Source organism: Oreochromis niloticus, linkage group LG3, assembly GCF_001858045.2.
Source record: "Oreochromis niloticus isolate F11D_XX linkage group LG3, O_niloticus_UMD_NMBU, whole genome shotgun sequence".
Lineage (NCBI taxonomy): Eukaryota > Metazoa > Chordata > Actinopteri > Cichliformes > Cichlidae > Oreochromis > Oreochromis niloticus.
In genome coordinates this window covers 85377839-85397542 of record NC_031967.2, presented here as the reverse complement: position 1 = coordinate 85397542, position 19704 = coordinate 85377839, and the positions used below count along the sequence as shown (strand labels likewise).

Genomic DNA, 19704 nt, shown 5'->3' with positions numbered 1-19704 from the left:
ATACAGGAGGACATTATGTGCAGTTAGTAACATTTAGCTTTAGTGCTGAAGCAGCAGGACCAGTTCATCTGGAAAAAACATTGGTGGCTTTGCCGAGCACCAAAGTCTTTGGACTGTCACTCGATATCAGTGCTGTTATTCAAATTATTTCCTGTTTTACAGGAAAATGTATTTAACATGTTAAAGAGCTAAAGCATGACGTCACAGATGATACTGAAGCAAACAATCAGTCCAGACTGAGTTCTTCATCGTTGGTACCATTGCTTTGTTTTTAGGCAGCAGCAGTGAAACCTGAAGAAAACTAAGTGTAAATGTTGATGAAGTTTAAACTTTGCCAGCACGTCTCCTCTGCCTGCAAACGATGCAGAGAGATGTTAGTGAAGTTTAGACCTTTGACCCACAGGAAGGTTTTTAAAGACACAATGATCAGGTTAGTGAAGGTGAGCATGATAAACTGAGCTGATCAGTCATTGTTCAGGTTTTTGTCAAACATGTAATCAGACTGATTTGTGTTTGTGTTGGATTGAAAGCGACATTTGTGAGTCCTCAGAGGTTACAAACAAATCAATGCACACATTATAAATATTAGTTTACACTGATGGATCATGTTGAACCCATTCGTAGCATTTTGGAGGCAGATTTCTCTCCATATATTTCACTGGTTACAGTTTGTTGTCCTATTAAACAATCTGCAGGTCTGAGCATTTAAAGAGCTTCAGAGTGAAAAATGTCACTGAGTGGAAACAGAATCCAACAGGACTGAGCAGCAGAGCGCTGAATGAAGTGTTTGATTAAGTTTGAGCTGATGTTTAAAATAAATTGATAAATAATCTGGACACAGTTTGATTGGCTCACACTGATTGTTTTTTTTTTTTTAACCAGGACAGGAGAGAGAGGAGGAGGAGAGACCAGAGGAGATGAAGAGTGCAACAGTGAAGAAAAGGTGAGCGTCTGACAGTTTAAAGGAGCCATTATGGCTCAATAGAAGCTCTGAAGTCACTCTGCTAACATGTCAGCACACGACCTCACACATGACTGCTTCATCAACATGGAGCTCTGAGTGTTTATTAAAGGATCATTGTGTGAAAGACGCTCTAACACAGCTGACTGCAGCCTTTAGCTGTGAGCACAGTGTCTCACATTTACATTCACTTTACTGTCAAATACACTCAATAACTTTAAACAGCTGCTGTGGTTCCAGGACTGAGCCCCCAGTGTTTCAGGATCCAGTGACGCCCCTGATCAGGTCTAAGATATCTGCCTGCACTGACTGCAGGGCCCAGCTACAGGATTATGTTCAGCTATAAATAGACTACATGTTTTACAGAGACTGTCAGCCCTAAAGGAGAAGAGGACAAACTAAACAGGACACAAACAAACACACACAGTTTGTTTATGAAGAATCAGTCAGACTGTTTGATTCTAGCTGATCAATAATCTATAATCATGTGGTTTTGTCTTCAAACACGCAAGAGATCAAAGTTTGTCCTGAAATAAGAGCTGAACATTTGCTCCAAACATCACAGCAACAGTCAAACTTTTAAAGGAGGAAACAAAGTAAACTTACAGTTTGTTCACACAGGAACAACAAGCTCCACCGTCTCCACCTGTCAGCTGCTCCAGCTGCTGCTCTTCTCCTGCACCTCAGACAGCAGGTGATGCAGTCTCAGTGACCTGATGTTCTCTTCAAACCGGTGAAATCTGAACATCAGCGCGTCACAGCGGGGCACTAAACATAGCTCTGAGCTGTGTTTAGGAGGACTCGGTGGTGTGGCGTTCAAAGACCGGTGACGCTAACATTGATGCGTTCAGGAACTTAGAGATGTCGCTGTTGTTCTTCTTCACTTGTCTGTGATGTCAGCACTAAAACTGCAGCTCACACTTCCTGTTACCTGCTCTCAGAGTGAGGTTAGTGCACGTGTGTCATTTCAGCTCAGCCGGTCGTCCTGTGTTCGTGATAATAAACACCAGCCTTCACCTACCTGTGAGTCCTTTCCTCACCCACACGGCAACCACTGACATGATGGGACCACCTGCTTTGGGAACTGTTCCCAGTCGGGCTTGCAAAGCAGCAGCTCTGCTTGGAAGTGTTTCCAGAACCTGGAGGCCAACAGGAGCTGATTCAAAGTTGCACAGAGCCCATTTACATGCAGCCTAAGTTATGTTTGTTTTGTTAGAATTGCCACATGTCCCCACATCACATTTTCTCAAACTACCAGTCTTTGACATCTTGTACAAGCACATCATACATTATCAGGAAATGATGCTTTTCTTCTTCTTTGAAAGCTGTGAGGCTGCTTGGAGACATAATTACAAAAGTAACGTGTTCAGCAGCAGCAGCTCAGAGCTGGAAGTACAAGTGTGGCAACATGTGGCCAGAGTGGTGACAGAGTTGAACACTAACCTCTGTTATGGTGGATAAAAAATGCAGCTGCATTATTAAGGCTCCTCATGGCTGTACAATACATGCATCAGCAAAGGACAATAATCCCAACTAGGAGTAGAGGTACGAATACGGTATTCAGAAAGGCACAAATAACCTGTTTTCTACTGAGAAGGGATATTTTACTGTTATTTTATCATTGCATCAGAATCATATAATAAGCATTGCATTAAAGCATTTATTGAAGCTATTGACATTAGATTAACGTTTGTATTACAGTGATTGTTATAACCTCATGTTAATCTTCTATTTACAGATGTTGGTATAATCATATAATCTTTCATTACAGGTGTAACCATGATCATCTTTATACATATTGCCGCTTGGTGCTTATTATGGAGTTGTGCTCACGTCAGTAAGGGTTAAAAGCTACAGTCAGCGGGATGTCTGGCTGATCTATTGAGGGAAGTGACGCAGAGCGTAGAAGGCCGCACATGCTTACAAAACACATATATCATGTTATTCATCATTATCCTTTATTCATTTATATTCTTTTATTAAGCTTTGAGTAGTTGCATTTGATTAGAACATTTATTCAACATATTACATGTATGGTTTCAGTTAGGTTATTGCACACATGCAGAGTTGGCCTCTGTCCTTATAGACAGAGTGAATGCTGAGGTCGAGGCACACACGCACACACACAAGCAGCAGTTAAACTCATGTAGAGGGGAGAGTTCAAACATTTAAATAATAGTTTGCAAGGCCTTGTAGCTGTTTGATTATGCTTGCAGGAGAGACTGTTTGTTCCAGGGGATAAGCAGAGTTAGAAGATTACTGGGAAGGATCTGGCCTCGGGAAGATAAAGATGTTCTTTTAATGTGTTAAAAGTTGTCAACATTGTTTGTATTGTACCTACTTTACGCATGAGGGGGCGTTCCAATACCCTGATGTTCATAAAAACTATTGTTGTGTGGTTTTCGGATCTGGTGCTGTCTGCGCACAGTGTCCCATCTCCCACACGTGTGCATTAAAATCATCGTTTGACTTGACCCGGCCGGACCAGTGTTGTTATTTTGGTTTTCCTCCTGTATCCATCCCCAATATTTTGAATCCGTGACACTACGAATATTTGTTTTGAACAAATACTTTTAAAAATATTTGTATTCGGGAACAAAAAAACTTTATATCAAAAAGCTGAGTTTCCTTATGAGACCTCAGTGCATGACTGGATGAGTGAGTGACACAGGCTGCTGCACACAGCAACAGAAAGGCTGAGCCATAAAAGACTGAACTGCATCACTGTTTTTGTTGAATAGATGTTTTTGTACCATAACTGGGTTCCGGAGGCAGTTTATAACTTTAGTGAAGATCGGGAGATTATTCCATTACACTGCGTTATTGACGTCTGCAGTCAGGTCTCTCATATTCACTCTGTTTACGTAGCTCTGTTACCTCAGTCATTTAGACAACAGGCTGTTGACAGAGAAATGTTAACGTCCGGTTTAAAAGAATAAAACGATCCTTATGTAGTTGTGTCAAATTGTATGCACTTGTGGGAGTTATAGGGTACGTTTAAGTTACTCTGTCTTTTGCAGACAGCAAGATGTAGACTATAGGCTAGTTAACTTTAGCATAGCTTCCCGTCACTCATTAGCTTAGCTGAAACTCCCCACATGGATTTGGGCACCAAATAGAAAAGAGTGTTGCTGCTGCTGAGCCACCTCTTGGTCTCCATCAGCCTAAAAACTCAAGTTCTGTGTGGAAGCATTTTACAGTCAGTGCTGCAGATGAAACCAAAGTGATATGTAATGTGTGCAAAAGTCAGATCAGCAGAGGCAGAGATATCAAACATCTGTCAACATCTGTTATGCATAATCAAATGCACTTAAAGCATCCTCTCCTGGTACTGTCTGCCAACTCCCCCCACCAGCACCAATTCATCATCACAGCCATGTTCTGCCCCTCCAAGTCAGTTTCACTGTCTGTTCAGCGTCCTCCAACAAGGACGGGTGGTGGTGGGTTCATAATGTTCACAATGGTATTTTATTAGTTGTTGGTTTAACCATGGATGAGTCGATGGCTGTTATGTTATTTTCTTTTCAATGATGTTCCTTGTTACATGTTCATTGCTGGATTTATAGAAAACCATCAACTAATATAGCATATCCATAATTATTACCCTTCACTTGTAGAGAAGGACATAGTGAAAATGCCTGTAATTTAGACAAGAGTTTCTCTCTCTGAGCCTCAGGACCGATGATTAAAACTTCAGTTTTGTCCTGGTTAAGCTGTAAAAAGTTTTCTGCCATCCAAGATTTTATATCTAGAATACAGTTAAAAAGGGCATCCATTGGTCTGGTGTCATCAGGAGACACGGAGATGTACAGCTGAGTGTCATCAGCGTAACTGTGGAAGTTCACTCCATGCCTCCTGATGACACCGCCAAGAGGGAGCATATACAAATTAAAAAGTACAGGGCTTAAAACCGACCCTTGGGGCACACCACGTGTCATTTTATGGATCTTAGAGGAGCATGTATCCATACTCACCATAAAAGTTCTGTCTGAGAGATAGGAAGTGAACCAGTTGTGTACAGCACCAGAGAGGCCCACCATGTGTTTCAGTCTGTTTAAAAGTATAGCGTGGTCTACTGTATCAAAGGCTGCGCTTAGATCCAGTAGCACCAGGACTGAGAGCTTTTGGGCGTCCCAGTTACATCTAAGATCATTTAAAACCTTTAGGAGAGCGGTCTCTGTGCTGTGGTTCACCCTAAATCCAGACTGAAATATCTCCAGGATCTGTTTATCATTCAGAAAATCATTAATCTGAATAAAAACAAGTTTTTCTAAAATTTTACTTAAAAATGGTAAGTTGGATACAGGTCTGTAGTTATTAAAATCATTACAATCCAAATTGCTCTTCTTCAGAAGGGGCCTCACCACCGCCGTTTTAAAGGCAGCAGGGAAGACACCCGACTGAAGAGAGCAATTCATCATGTATAAAAGCTCAGCTTCAAAAAATCCATAAAGTGTTTTAAAAAGTGGAGAGGGGATTGGATCTAAAAGACATGTGGTGGGTCTCACTGTGGAGAAAACTTTCTTAAGGTTCTCAGCATTAACCAGGACAAAGCTGTCCAGTGTCTCCTCAGGTACAATCGAGCCCTCAGATGTGTTTAAAATCATAACACGAGAAGATAAAATATCACATCTGATGGTGTTGATTTTTCCCCTGAAGTGGTCTGCAAACTGCTCACAGAGTGAGTCTGTGGGGGTTCTTTGGGAGCTGTTAAAATCAGGGTTAAATAAGTGATCTATGGTGGAGAAGAGGACCTTGGGATTATTTTTGTTATTACTGATTATTTTGGCGAAGTATGAATTTCTTGAATTCCTTAGTGTATTATTGTAAATTTTAAGTTGCTCGCAAAGTATTTGATGGTTGATTGCATTTTTATTTTTCCTCCATCTCCTTTCTGCTGCCCTGCAATTTCTTTTGAGTGTTTTGACTTCTTCGTTTCTCCAGGGTGATACACGTTTTACGTTAATCTTTTTGGTGGTGAGTGGAGCAACGGAGTCAAGGCTTTTCTTCAGTTTGCTGTTAAAATGATTAAAAATAAAATCACAGGGTGGTAAAATTTGCAGCCACTTCAGAGGTTAGATAGCGCCTCCTCACAGTTCGCACCGAGGTCTCCCGCTGAATAAAACCGGTGATGTTAAAAAACACACAGTAGTGGTCAGAGACGGCCAAGTCAACAACAGAGGACACACTGGTGGACAGCCCATGGGTGATGACCAGGTCCAGAGTATGTCCTCTGTTGTGAGTCGGCTGCGTGACGTGCTGGGTAAAATCCATACAGTGAAGAATGTTTAAGAATTCTTTTGATGCAGGGTCAGAAGGATTATCTATGTGCAGGTTAAAATCACTGGTTAAAATTATCATATTATATTTTGAATGTATGTTTGTTAAAAATTCTGAGAATTCCTTGATAAAAGCAGCACTGTCTTTAGGTGGTCTATAAATTGTGACAGATAAAACTGGAGGGCTGCTAAAAACAATAGCGTGGAATTCAAAAGTGGCAAAATGATCAAATAAGATTTGTTTGGTGGTGAGTGTGTTGTTGGTTAAAGATGCAGTCCCACCACCTCTCTTACCACTTCTAATAGAAAAAGAGAAATTAAAATTTGGTGGGGAGGCCTCAGTGAGAACAACTGGTACATCCGAGCCCATTTATTATTAATGGGCTAATTAATATAATTAATCATATTATTAATGATTTAATTTTAGATAATAAACCTGATTGTTTATTTTTAACTGAAACATGGCTGAGTTCGGATGCACCAGTTGTTCTCACTGAGGCCTCCCCACCAAATTTTAATTTCTCTTTTTCTATTAGAAGTGGTAAGAGAGGTGGTGGGACTCAGGGGCGGATCTAGAGAAATTTTCTTAGGGTGGCATGAGGGTGGCAAAGAAATCAAATGGGGTGGCAAAATCGAAGCCCTTTTTTTCAAACACATATGCAGGTGGTTACATATGGTTAAAATAATTAAAATGCAGTAAGCATACACGTTTTTCATATAAATAAAGTCTATAACTTAATTATTGTCTGTAGCCCACATAATTACACACTTTAGTTACATAAAACATGTGAGTTTTGATCTTATGTACTGTATAGCCTGTATGATAAATAAATATGTAGCCCAATAAGTATAAAATCCAGAAAGCTACACAACATGGGGCGGTTCATTTACAAACACAAGTCTAACTTAAGTTTTACTGTTTTTTGTTAGAAAACAATCACATTGTTACAGCTTAAATTACACAAAATGTCAGAAATCTGCACTGTCATGAACAAAAATTTAAACCTAATTTTTCATGATTTGTTGGATTAACCCACTGAGATCTGAAATACAAGCGGCCATTTTTGACTCCTTTTGAGTTTACGTTTGTATTTCACCCTCAAATTGTTTCATTTTTTCCCCCCTTGCCTTGTTTGGTATCATTCTTTTCAGCTCAACTGAATTTAGTTGTTTTTTTCACTGACATACTGCATTAGTATTACTGATCTGAAATCACACAAAGAACTTAAAATCCTAGTAGTATTTTTTACTGTAAAAAAACCCACAGACATGTTGAGTAAATTTTTATAACTTGAAATGCAAATATAAAATGTACATTTTGTAAACATATACAACTATTTATCTAAAAATGCAGCCAATACACCTGCCGTTTTTTTATTTTGTTCAACCATTTAAAAATATTACTAAAACTAAAATGAGAGAACAATCAGGTTTCGCAATAAGATGCCTCACAAATGATGTGTGCCAGTAAAAAAAGTTTGTCCACCAAAAGACAGAGGAGAACAGCACAGGGATAAACCTGCAGGCCTGACAGCAGCAGGTGTATCACTCCGCTGGTTTTCTACTTAGTGACAGTGTTTACGTTGCAAATGTGCCTTAGTGACATTCATTAGTGCCCTCACTGACACACAAAACAAAACGACTACACAACACACTAAGTATACACTCCACACTAAACATCACAAATCTCCCACATCTAAAAACTCTCTCTCTCTCTCTCTCACTCGCTCACTCTGTCTCGCTGCCGTTACCGTCACTCCCAAAACTCTCCCCTCTTCCTAAACAACCAAATCCCACGTGTTGACTTTTTTTATAATTGGTCGACATGGTGCATTTTTCCACCGATAGGAAAGCGGTGGCTTTTTTTTCCCTTTCTTTACTGTTTTCGCGCTGTCCTTAGAAAACGCTTAAAACACACACACACAAACGTGACGACAGTATTTAGAAAAAAGCGCGGCTTATATATATTATCATAACTCTGGATTTACTGGCCTGTAATTAAAATTAAAAAACTTTGCAGTCCGAACTTTCAATGTGGGCTGAAACAGAGACTCAGCGTGGCTGCAGCTTGTTGCTATGTCAGCTTACATCAGTCATGTGATTTGGAGGTGCAGCGTGTCCGTGGACCACAGAGGGTTAATAACACTCACCTTCCTTCCATTTCCAGAGTGTAACATCCAACCACCTGTGCAAAATCCGAAATTCCCACGGTGTTGTTCAAAATGTGCTCTGGCACAATCATAAGCATCGCTTGCTACTGAAAACAAGAAAAAAGTCGGTCCTGCTATGGGCTGAACCATTTGTTAATGGTGGAGGGGGGGAACACTCTGCAATATATTCAGTTTTAGCATTTATATTCACTGTTGACTGTAACTACGCTCAAACTATTAATGTTATCTTATTTTAATAAACAACACTGTCATATGCAAAACTGGGGTGGCACTTGGGGTGGCAAGGGATCATTTTAGGGTGGCACTTGCCACCCCATGCCACCCTTCTAGATCCGCCCCTGGTGGGACTGCATCTTTAACCAACAACACACTCACCACCAAACAAATCTTATTTGATCATTTTGCCACTTTTGAATTCCACGCTATTGTTTTTAGCAGCCCTCCAGTTTTATCTGTCACAATTTATAGACCACCTAAAGACAGTGCTGCTTTTATCAAGGAATTCTCAGAATTTTTAACAAACATACATTCAAAGTATAATATGATAATTTTAACCGGTGATTTTAATCTGCGCATAGATAATCCTTCTGACCCTACATCAAAAGAATTCTTAAACATTCTTCACTGTATGGATTTTACCCAACACGTCACGCAGCCGACTCACAACAGAGGACATACTCTGGACCTGGTCATCACCCATGGGCTGTCCACCAGTGTGTCCTCTGTTGTTGACTTGGCCGTCTCTGACCACTACTGTGTGTTTTTTAACATCACCGGTTTTATTCAGCGGGAGACCTCGGTGCGAACTGTGAGGAGGCGCTATCTAACCTCTGAAGTGGCTGCAAATTTTACCACCCTGTGATTTTATTTTTAATCATTTTAACAGCAAACTGAAGAAAAGCCTGGACCGTTGCTCCACTCACCACCAAAAAGATGAACATAAAACGTGTATCACCCTGGAGAAACGAAGAAGTCAAAACACTCAAAAAACTTGCAGGGCAGCAGAAAGGAGATGGAGGAAAAATAAAAATGAAATCAACTATCAAATACTTTGCGAGCAACTTAAAATGTACAATAATACACTAAGGAATTCAAGAAATTCATACTTCGCCAAAATAATCAGTAATAAAAAAAATAATCCCAAGGTCCTCTTCTCCACCATAGATCATTTATTTAACCCTGATTTTAACAGCTCCCAAAGAACCCCCACAGACTCACTCTGTGAGCAGTTTGCAGACCAGTTCAGGGGAAAAATCAACACCATCAGATGTGATATTTTATCTTCTCGTGATATGATTTTAAACACATCTGAGGGCTCGATGGTACCTGAGGAGACACTGGACAGCTTTGTCCTGGTTAATGCTGAGAACCTTAAGAAAGTTTTCTCCACAGTGAGACCCACCACATGTCTTCTAGATCCAATCCCCTCTTCACTTTTTAAAACACTTTATGGATTTTTTGAAGCTGAGCTTTGATACATGATGAATTGCTCTCTTCAGTCGGGTGTCTTCCCTGCTGCCTTTAAAACGGCGGTGGTGAGGCCCCTTCTGAAGAAGAGCAATTTGGATTGTAATGATTTTAATAACTACAGACCTGTATCCAACTTACCATTTTTAAGTAAAATCTTAGAAAAACTTGTTTTTACTCAGATTAATGATTTTCTGAATGATAAACAGATCCTGGAGATATTTCAGTCTGGATTTAGGGTGAACCACAGCACAGAGACCGCTCTCCTAAAGGTTTTAAATGATCTTAGATGTAACTGGGACGCCCAAAAGCTCTCAGTCCTGGTGCTACTGGATCTAAGCGCAGCCTTTGATACAGTAGACCACGCTATACTTTTAAACAGACTGAAACACATGGTGGGCCTCTCTGGTGCTGTACACAACTGGTTCACTTCCTATCTCTCAGACAGAACTTTTATGGTGAGTATGGATACATGCTCCTCTAAGATCCATAAAATGACATGTGGTGTGCCTCAAGGGTCGGTTTTAGGCCCTGTACTTTTTAATTTGTATATGCTCCCTCTTGGCAGTGTCATCAGGAGGCATGGAGTGAACTTCCACGGTTACGCTGATGATACTCAGCTGTACATCTCCGTGTCTCCTGATGACACCAGACCAATGGATGCCCTTTTTAACTGTAGTCTAGATATAAAATCTTGGATGGCAGAAAACTTTTTACAGCTTAACCAGGACAAAACTGAAGTTTTAATCATCGGTCCTGAGGCTCAGAGAGAGAAACTCTTGTCTAAATTACAGGCATTTTCACTATGCCCTTCACTACAAGTGAAAAATCTGGGTGTTATTTTTGACTCTGAGCTTGGTTTTATCCCACATATTAAACATGTAACCAAAATTGGATTTTATCATCTAAAAAATATAGCCAGAGTCCGCCCTATTCTCTCTCGGGCCAACACGGAGATGCTGATGCATGCTTTTATTACCAGTCGCATTGATTACTGTAATGCCCTGCTCTCTGGTCTCCCCAAAAATAATATTTCACCTTTACAACTTTTACAAAACTCTGCAGCTCGTGTGCTGACGAAGACCAGAGGGCGGGCCCACATTACACCGGTTTTAGAATCGCTAAATTGGCTCCCCGTGTGTTTCAGGATCGATTTTAAAGTTCATTTATTGGTTTCTAAATGTCTTAATGGTCTTGGGCCTTCTTATCTCTCAGATCTGCTTTTACCATATGAACCCTCGCAGACCCTGAGGTCCTCTGGTACTGGCCTTTTGATTGTCCCTAAAGTCAGGACACATACTCACGGAGAGGCAGCTTTTCAGTGGTATGGTCCTCGACTGTGGAACAGCCTGCCGGAGGAGCTCAGGGCCGCAGAGAACGTTCATGTTTTTAAAAACAGGCTCAAGACCCACCTTTTTAATTTAGCTTTCACCTAACGTTTATTTATTTTATGCTTATTTATTCTAACCTGTTATTCTATTTATATTATTAATTTAGGTTTTACCTAATATTTATTGATTTTATCTTATTAATTTTTTATCTTCTTACTCTATTTATATTTATATTTATATTGTATCTCATTCTTATTTATTTTATCTCTTTATCCTGTATATATTCTTATTAGGTCATATCTCCAGTGTTTCCTCGGAGGGGGCTCTCTGCACCGGGGCTGTGATCGACCGTGGCTGCTGGGGCTCTGTGGGTCCTCTCAGCCTGGCTGGGGGCTTCTTTACCTCCCTCCTGCTGTGTGCCCAGCCTGGAGGTTGCGGTCTGTGACCGGCTCCCGGTGCAGACGGCTCCCTGTGCAGCCCAATTTTACTCTTTAAGTGTGCGTGTGCGTGTGTGTGTCTGTGCGTGTGCGTGTGCGTGTGTGTGTCTGTGCGTGTGTGTGTGTGTGTGGAGGGTGTGTGTGTGTGTGTGTGTGGGAGGGTGTGTGTGTGTGTGTGTGTGGGAGGGTGGGGTGGGCTGCTTTTAACCATGTAAAGCACTTGCTGCTACATTTTTTGTATGAAAAGTGCTTTATAAATAAAGATTGATTGATTGATTGATTGAGGAGGCAAATTTGCCTCCAGTTGTCAATATAAGTGGGATCTTTCTTTGGCTTTGGGATTAGGGTTAACAGACCTTGTGATAAAGTCGGGGGAACAGACTGATTTATAAGACTTTCAATGTATACAGTAAGAAGAAATGGAGCCAGTTGATCTGCAAAAGTAATGTAAAATTCAGAGGTTAAGCCATCGGTTCCTGGGGATTTATTAAGTTTAAGACGTCGAATAGCAGGCAGCACTTCACTAATAGATATCGGCCTATCACAGAAACTCATCTGATCTTCTTTAACTGTTTGCACATCAGGGATTTGATCCATAAAGTTCAGAGCAGCACTCTCATCAAACTCTGACTTGTTTTAATCCTTATAAAAATTGGAGCAATAGGTGGAGACTTTTCGGGGGTCATCAGTTATAATGCCGTTAATATTAAATCTCTGAACAGAACTAAGTTTAGAACGAGATTTCTCTCATTTAAAAAAATAGGATGAGTGTTGTTCACCTTCTTCTAACCACCTTCTCCTTGATCTCACAAAGGCTCCCTCTGCTTTCAGTTTATAGATGTCATTTAACTTACTCTGTTGCAAAGCTAAGTCAGTTTTATCTTCTTCAGATAGGCTCTCTGGTGGGATCTGATTGAGAGCAGATATACTAGTAATTACATTATTTCTTCATTTTTCCTTTGTTTTGCTGCAGATGAGCCATACTCTCTTAAATATTTAGTGGCTTCAGATTTAAAGAGTTCCCAATTTTGACAGTAGAGATGACTGCTTAGGGCTTTATCCCAGAAATGTTTGATTAATGACAAAATATCTTCAGTCACTTTTTCATGTTTTAGAAGGGAGTTATTAAGTTTCCAGTAGCAGCTCCTACAAGTTTGGGCAGCATTAGCATTGAAAAAGACCTGAAGTGATACCGCTTTGTGATCCGTGAGTGGAGTTGGCATTATGGTTATAACATTATCCCTATTTAAGCAATCAGAGATTAACGAGAAGTCAATACGGGATTTAGAAGAGTTGGATTTGTTACTCCGTGTAAATAGTCTGGCTTTAGGGTTTTTAAATCTCCAAATATCTATTAAATGAAACTTTTGCATAAATGTATTTAAACAACAGGACAGAGAGTTATTTGAACCAGGTGGCCATCTGTCCAGTGAAGGATCTGGAGCAATGTTAAAATCGCCTCCAATAATAGGAGATTAGGGTATTTGGATAACCAGAACAAAAAGCGTCCAATAAGAAGTCATTATCAGACTTAGAATTAAAACCATACACGTTGGCAAGAAGAAGAAGTGAACCATCAATGTTGACAATCATTATCACATAGTGCCCTTCTGAGTCCTTTTCAGAGTGCCCATTAAATTTGTTCTTCAGAGTAATAACTCCTGGCGATCTTTCTTCTTTTTTTTAACTTTCTTTTTATTGTTTTTTTAAAAACATTATACAGGGGGGTAGGGGGTAACAACAAAACAGAACAACAACAAAAAAACCAAAACAAAACAAAACAAAAACCCCATGTTGGATCTCCTTGTTTCTACAGTTTGATCATTTCTCATTATCAATGTGTTGGTCTCTATCCTGTTGAGTTTATGTATTCAGTCCATTTCTCCCACTTTTTATGGTATTGATCTTCCCGAGTCCTTATTCTGTAGGTCAATTGTTCCATAGTTTGTATTTCATCTATAATTTTGATACATTCGTCCTGTGATGGTGGGTCTATCTTGTTCCATTTTCTTGTGATTGCCTTTTTACTGGCAGCAAGCATAATTTTCAATATGTATCTATCTTCTTTCATCACATTTCCCGTAATGACACCAAAGTATAATAATGTACAAGTCTTAGATACAGCATAACCCAGAATTTTACCGATAACTAAATGAACATCTTCCCAAAATGTTGTAATCTTGGGACAGAACCAGAACACATGGGAATGATTCACATTTCCATCTCCACAGCCCCTCCAACACGGTTGTGGTAATGAAGTATTTTTGTTCCTAATTTTGGGTGTTGTAAAAAATCTAATTACATTTTTCCAGCAGTGCAGTCTCCAGGCACGTGATGATGTTGTTGACTGCTGTATTTTCCAGGTTTGTGACCATTCCTCATCAGATATGTTCAGTCCCAACTCTCTCTGCCACTTCAGTTTTACATATGTTGTTGTACACCCTCTTGCCTCCATTATATGCTCGTAAATTGTTGAGATTATTCTAATTTTCTTTGCTTTATAAACTTCAGTTATGGTTTTAATTATTGTATTTTTATCCAGATCTACACTATGTTTTACTTCTTTATTTAAAAAGTCCCTAATCTGCAAATATCTGTAGTGATCTTCATTACTTAGTTAATATATTTGTTTAATCTCCTGGAAACTCATAAAATTCCCATCTTTAATTAGTGTACATATTGCTGTTAATCCAGTAGGAATCCACTGTTTAAATCTTTGGTCCATAGAACCGGGTGTAAAACCCTTATCATAGGCTATCCATCGGGTTAATCCAAGCTCTTTGTCTAGTTTGTATTTTCATATCAGGTTAAACCATATTTTTAGTGTAAACTGAGTGACTGAGTTCAGCTATTTAATTAATCTCATTGTTTCTTTTCTGTCTCCTATGAGGCTTTGAATTTCTCTTACTTGTACTGATTCTTCTAAATTCTTCCATTTGGCTTCATAATCATTGTCACACCAACAAATGATATACCTGATTTGTGCAGCATAAAAGTATGCCAAACCCCCCTTATCCTTTCTTATCTGTAGTGTTTCAAATTTGATTCTCGGTCTGTGACCATTCCATATAAACTTAGATATAATTTTGTCCCATCATCTAAATTGTTTTTCAAGTATATCAACAGGTAGTGACTGAAAAAAATAGAGAAGTCGGGGTAAGACACTTACTTTTATCATCTCTATTCGAGCGCCAATATCGAAATCCTCTGGATCCACTTTCAGTTAAAAGTCGTTTGTTGGATTGTTTTGTTTTCAGTTCACAGAGTCATGAAGCGATGAGGAAATAAAACAGCCAGTTTTCTGATGGGTCCCAGAAGTTTTTATCATCTGAAATCTAAACATTTCTTTAATCTGTGTGTTTGTGTTCAGATCCTCCATCAGAGCCAGGGGTCATCTACTCCCCACTAAAGTCAACAGTGACACCTTCAAAACAGCTAAACCAGTCTGATCAGTTATGACAGGCTTGCGACTAAATACAGTCCTGCACACCTCTGTGGATCATATGTTATGTATTTATTACATACTGTGTGCATTTGCAGTGTTACAGTTGGACTGAAATAAACAGCTTAAATTTAGACTTCAGACTCTTTAAAAAGAAACAACAAAAAAAACGAATAATGCAACAACTCAGTCACTTGCTTATGTAAGTACCTGCAGCCAATCACAGTATGCATTCTGATTCAAAGGTTGAATGTTTTCTTGCCTGAAGCAGAATCAACGGACTTCAGTCTTCTTGTTAATGCCTGCAGAGCTTATCTTTAAAAAGAGCTGCTGTAAACCTTCACAGCCCTCAGGGAGGCGATCTTTCTGAACCATGTGAGAACCATAGGGCTTGCCCCACTGTGTTTTCCAAAAAGCAGTATCCTTAATAACAGAGTGTGATTCTTGAAAAAAAACCAAAGTCAGTATTCTGTTGATTTGCAAACAAAAACAAAGCTTTTCGCTTAACAGTGTCTCTTAAGCCCCTGACATTGAGAGAACAAAGTGATATAGACAGTGCGGCTTTAAGACAAAATAATGAACAGTTTACTTCCATTAGTTAACATGGAACTGGTACTGGTAAATAACTCCTTTGACATCTGTAACTTTATACCTCAACATGGGCATGAAACCTCCATCAACGCAGGTGCAGCTTGATCCTCAGGCGAAGTGAGCATTGGGTGCACCTCTTTCCCTTCAATGATCACACGGACCCCGGCAAAGTGAGCTCGTTTCCTTCTTTCCTCGCAGCATCAATAAGAGGCCAAAGCTTCTCTCACGTCGCTCTGTCGGCAGAGGACAGATCTTCAGTGAACCTCATGTAATTTTCTTTCAGAAAGGAGCAGTTTTTAGCTTTCCTCCAGATCAGGTCACGAGCTGATCTTGTCACAAATCGAATGATAACCAGCCTTGGTTTCTTCTGAGTTTCGCTATAGCGGCCCAGGCGATGAACTACATCCATGCTGTTTTTGAATCCTGCACTTGTTTCCCCGGCAACAGTGCAGCAGATGTCAAGAACTTTTCTGGTGATGTCTTCTTGCTTTTCCTCAGGGACACCTGAGAGCCTGAGATTCCATCTCTGATGGTATCTTTCAACTTCGTTGACCTTCAGTTCTACTTGAGACATTCTGCTGCTGTTTTTTTCACAAGTAGCTTTAACTGTTTTGGTGACATTCTTCAAAGATTCTACTTCGAAGAACATGAAGTCAATAGACTTCTTCATGGCCTCGATGTTAACAGTATTCTTACTGATCATAGCCTCCAGATTATCTGAGCGCTCATGAATTAAAGTAGCAATGTTGTTTTGCACATCAGCAAGAGTTATATCACCTTTGTGTTTTTTACCATCTGGTCTGGCTGGAGTATCGGGGTCCGAGTCCGGCACTGGCATCAGTTCAGGACTTTCGCTGTGGTTGTAGTCATGTTCGGCAGTCACGGCTTTCTCGGGGCTGGTTTTTGAGCCAGCTACACCTGTGTTTCTCTCCATTTCCTTGGATGTTCCTTTGGTTAGACTTTTAAATTTCATGGGTGTTACTTTTTCCTTCCTTTTGCTACCCTGAGTTGTTGGAAACATCGCTGGGGCAACAGAGCTTTTCTGCTCTTAGCTGAGCTATCGCTTTGCAAAGAGGCTAAAAAGTTCTTTGAAGTATGGTTCAGGAAGCCGTTACTTAGAAGTGTCGCATACGTGTACTGAATAAACAGTCAGTAGGATAACTCACTTGTGATTCAGATAAAAAACGCTTAGCCACGGAGAAGAGCGTCTACCTCGGTCGCCATCTTGGCTCCAATCCCCCCTACGGCAGCGCCTTTTCTCCTGCGCTGATCACAAACATGGACGCACGCTCACGCACCAAACAAAAGGGCACGCTCACACAAACAAGCAGCCTGATTGCGTCATATTCAAAAAAATCATTAAAAATCATCCTTGATAGTTGACGTGAAACTTTAAACACATCATTCCTCTGCTCCACCTGCTCTACACCTGCTCAGTTTCATCCCAAACTGCATTCATGCTCCCGAGAAATTAAAGGCCAAGTCTGCTCAAATGTATTAACTTTAAAGGAATGTGATGAACTCATGTTAGACATTTATTAAAAAACAATCTGTGATTGTTGATATGAAACTGTCAGTTGAACACTCCTTTGGGTTACCTTCTCGGTGCCAACTTTCATTACTTTTCACTCATATATACCCTATAGCAGCGGTGCCCACGAACCGGTTTAATGTCAGACAGTGGTAGACTCATAGTGCAGAAGCCAATGCTGCATTCACTTACACTCGGATATCTGAGTTTCACTGTGAAAACATAATCGCATATTTGATATTTGATTGAATGTTATTGTTTTAGCTTTGGGGTGGCCAGTCTGGTTGGGGGTGGCCTGTGCCCCCCCCCCAGGCCACCCCGCTCGACACGCCACTGCTCCCGAGTGTCCTCAAACGCCTGTCTGGGTGTTTTCTACCTGCTCAGTTTACTTTCACTTCCTGAACTTCGTGGAGTGGAGCTTGTTGTTGGTGTGTGAAGAAACTGTAAGTTTGCTTTCTTTCCTCCTTTAACAGTTTGTCTTTAGGAACTTTACTTTGTTCAGCTCATGTTTGAGTTCTTCACACAACAAACTGTGTGTGTTTATATTTCCGGTCTCTCCATTAAAGTCAGTGTGTAATGTTTTCCTGGCTAACATCAGCTGTTAGTTCAGCACAAATCTGCCGCTCCATAGTTCACGGTAACGGACTCACAGCTGGACCAACGAGGCCGAGTGTGTCCGCCACTCTGAGCTACGTTCGTGTTTGTGCACTTGTAGTTTGTACTTTGTGAGTTCACTCAGAGCACAGAGGACGCAGCGTACGTGATGACATCACAACTCAGCTGCAGTGTTTTACTGTCGCTGTGATTAATATTTACACACGACACCTGCAGAGCTCTGACGCTAAGCTAGCCAGACAGCATGCTAACGCTAAGCTAACGCTAAGAGCTCTTACAGACACGAGTTAAAAACGTAACTGAGCACTTTGTGAATGAGAGCAGCAACAACAGCACAGAGTTAGTTGATGGTCAGATGGTTACAGAAAGAGCAGCAGACTTTGCAAATGCTTATTTATTCCAGCTGTAACTTGACATGTAAACAGACTGTTGGCTCTCCTCAAACAGGAAGTGATGCTTCACTTTCAGCCTTCTGTGGATTTTCTTCAGTAAAAGCTGAAGTCAAACTGTCAACATGTCAGCAGAAAACCTCACTTATGACTGCTCAGGTGCGTGCGACTCCCCTGCAGTGGCGCTGCAGACCACGCCCCGCCACACACATTAACAAGGTAAAATACATATTTAGGCAGAATTTTGCAAATATCTATTTTTTTCCAGCTTTTTTTCCAATTATTTTTTAAGAGTCAGGTCAAGGCTCCAAAAGTCCAAATGCGATATAAGGGTGGCGGCTGACAACAGTTTTTGTTTGCTACATGGATCATTTTAGTTCAGCTGGGTGTCTTTCCTTTTGTTATATTTCTTTAAGAGTTCAAAATGTGTTAATTACATAAATAAAATGTAATTTTCTCTGTAGCACTTCATGGATTTCATAAACAACACACCTTAGTTGCTCTGTGGACTGTTTTAAAAAGCAGTTAAAAACCTTTCTGTTCAAACAAGCCTGTTGTTGATTTACATATTTTATATTCTTTACATTATGTTATATTACGTTATGTGGGGCGACCGTGGCTCAGGGGGTTGGGAAGCGCACCTGTAACCGGAAGGTCGCCGGTTCGATCCCCGGCCTCTCTGTCCTGGTCGTTGTGTCCCTGGGCAAGACACTTCACCTACCGCCTGCTGGTGTTGGCCAGAGGGGCCGATGGCGTGATATGGCAGCCTCACTTCTGTCAGTCTGCCCCAGGGCAGCTGTGGCTACAACTGTAGCTTGCCTCCACCAGTGTGTGAATGTGAGAGTGAATGAATAATGGCATTGTAAAGCGCTTTGGGTGACTTGAAAGTCCAATTCATTATTATTATTTACATTTGATCTTTTACATTGTGGATAATGTCTATTGATTGTATTGTTTATTTTAATATTTGTGTACAGCGCTTTGTGACTGCCTGTCTGTGAAAAGCGCTTAATAAATAAACTTCACTTACTTTAGTTGCAGCACAAAAGCACAAAAAACAATATATACAGTGTTATCTTCATTTTAGATGGCAAAAAGTATTTGCGGCTCCCAGTGTTTTCTTTTGCATGGAAACCGGGTCCAAGTGGCTCTTTGGGTGTTAAAGGTTGCAGACCCCTGTACTAGTGACACCTCAGAGAGTCACAACTCATCAAAGCTCATCATTATCATCAGAACAGATTTAGGTCAACATCATTTCACATTTCTGAGTCATCATCCATCAAATGTTGACACATAGTGGGTTTGTCATTCTCTCAGCTGACACTGAGATGAAGCAGGAAAGAAGCAGCTGATATTTGGACAGCACACATGATGGAAAGGAGGATTTCAGTCGATGTGCACATGAATGATTTGTGTTTCCTCTGCAGGTGAAGGTAGAAAGTGTGTGTGAGCTGATGTGAATTGAGCAGCATGGATCAGTGTGAGGACAG

At 40.4% G+C, this 19704-nt stretch overlaps 1 protein-coding gene and 1 long non-coding RNA gene across 2 annotated transcripts in view; one reads left to right on the top strand and one right to left on the bottom strand.

The window, feature by feature from the left end:
- LOC109199520 (NLR family CARD domain-containing protein 3-like) overlaps positions 1-1814 on the bottom strand; it is an 87469-nt gene extending 85655 nt beyond the window's left edge. Inside the window, exon 1 of the mRNA XM_025905275.1 lies at positions 1568-1814. The gene's annotated coding sequence lies outside the window, so the exon portion shown is untranslated. The remainder of the gene's footprint in view (positions 1-1567) is intronic.
- A 15706-nt stretch (positions 1815-17520) lies between these two features.
- On the top strand, positions 17521-19704 carry LOC109199524 (uncharacterized). Its single transcript, XR_002059883.2, has 3 exons — positions 17521-17653; positions 18273-18433; positions 19642-19704. It is a non-coding gene; the product is annotated as an uncharacterized LOC109199524 (long non-coding RNA).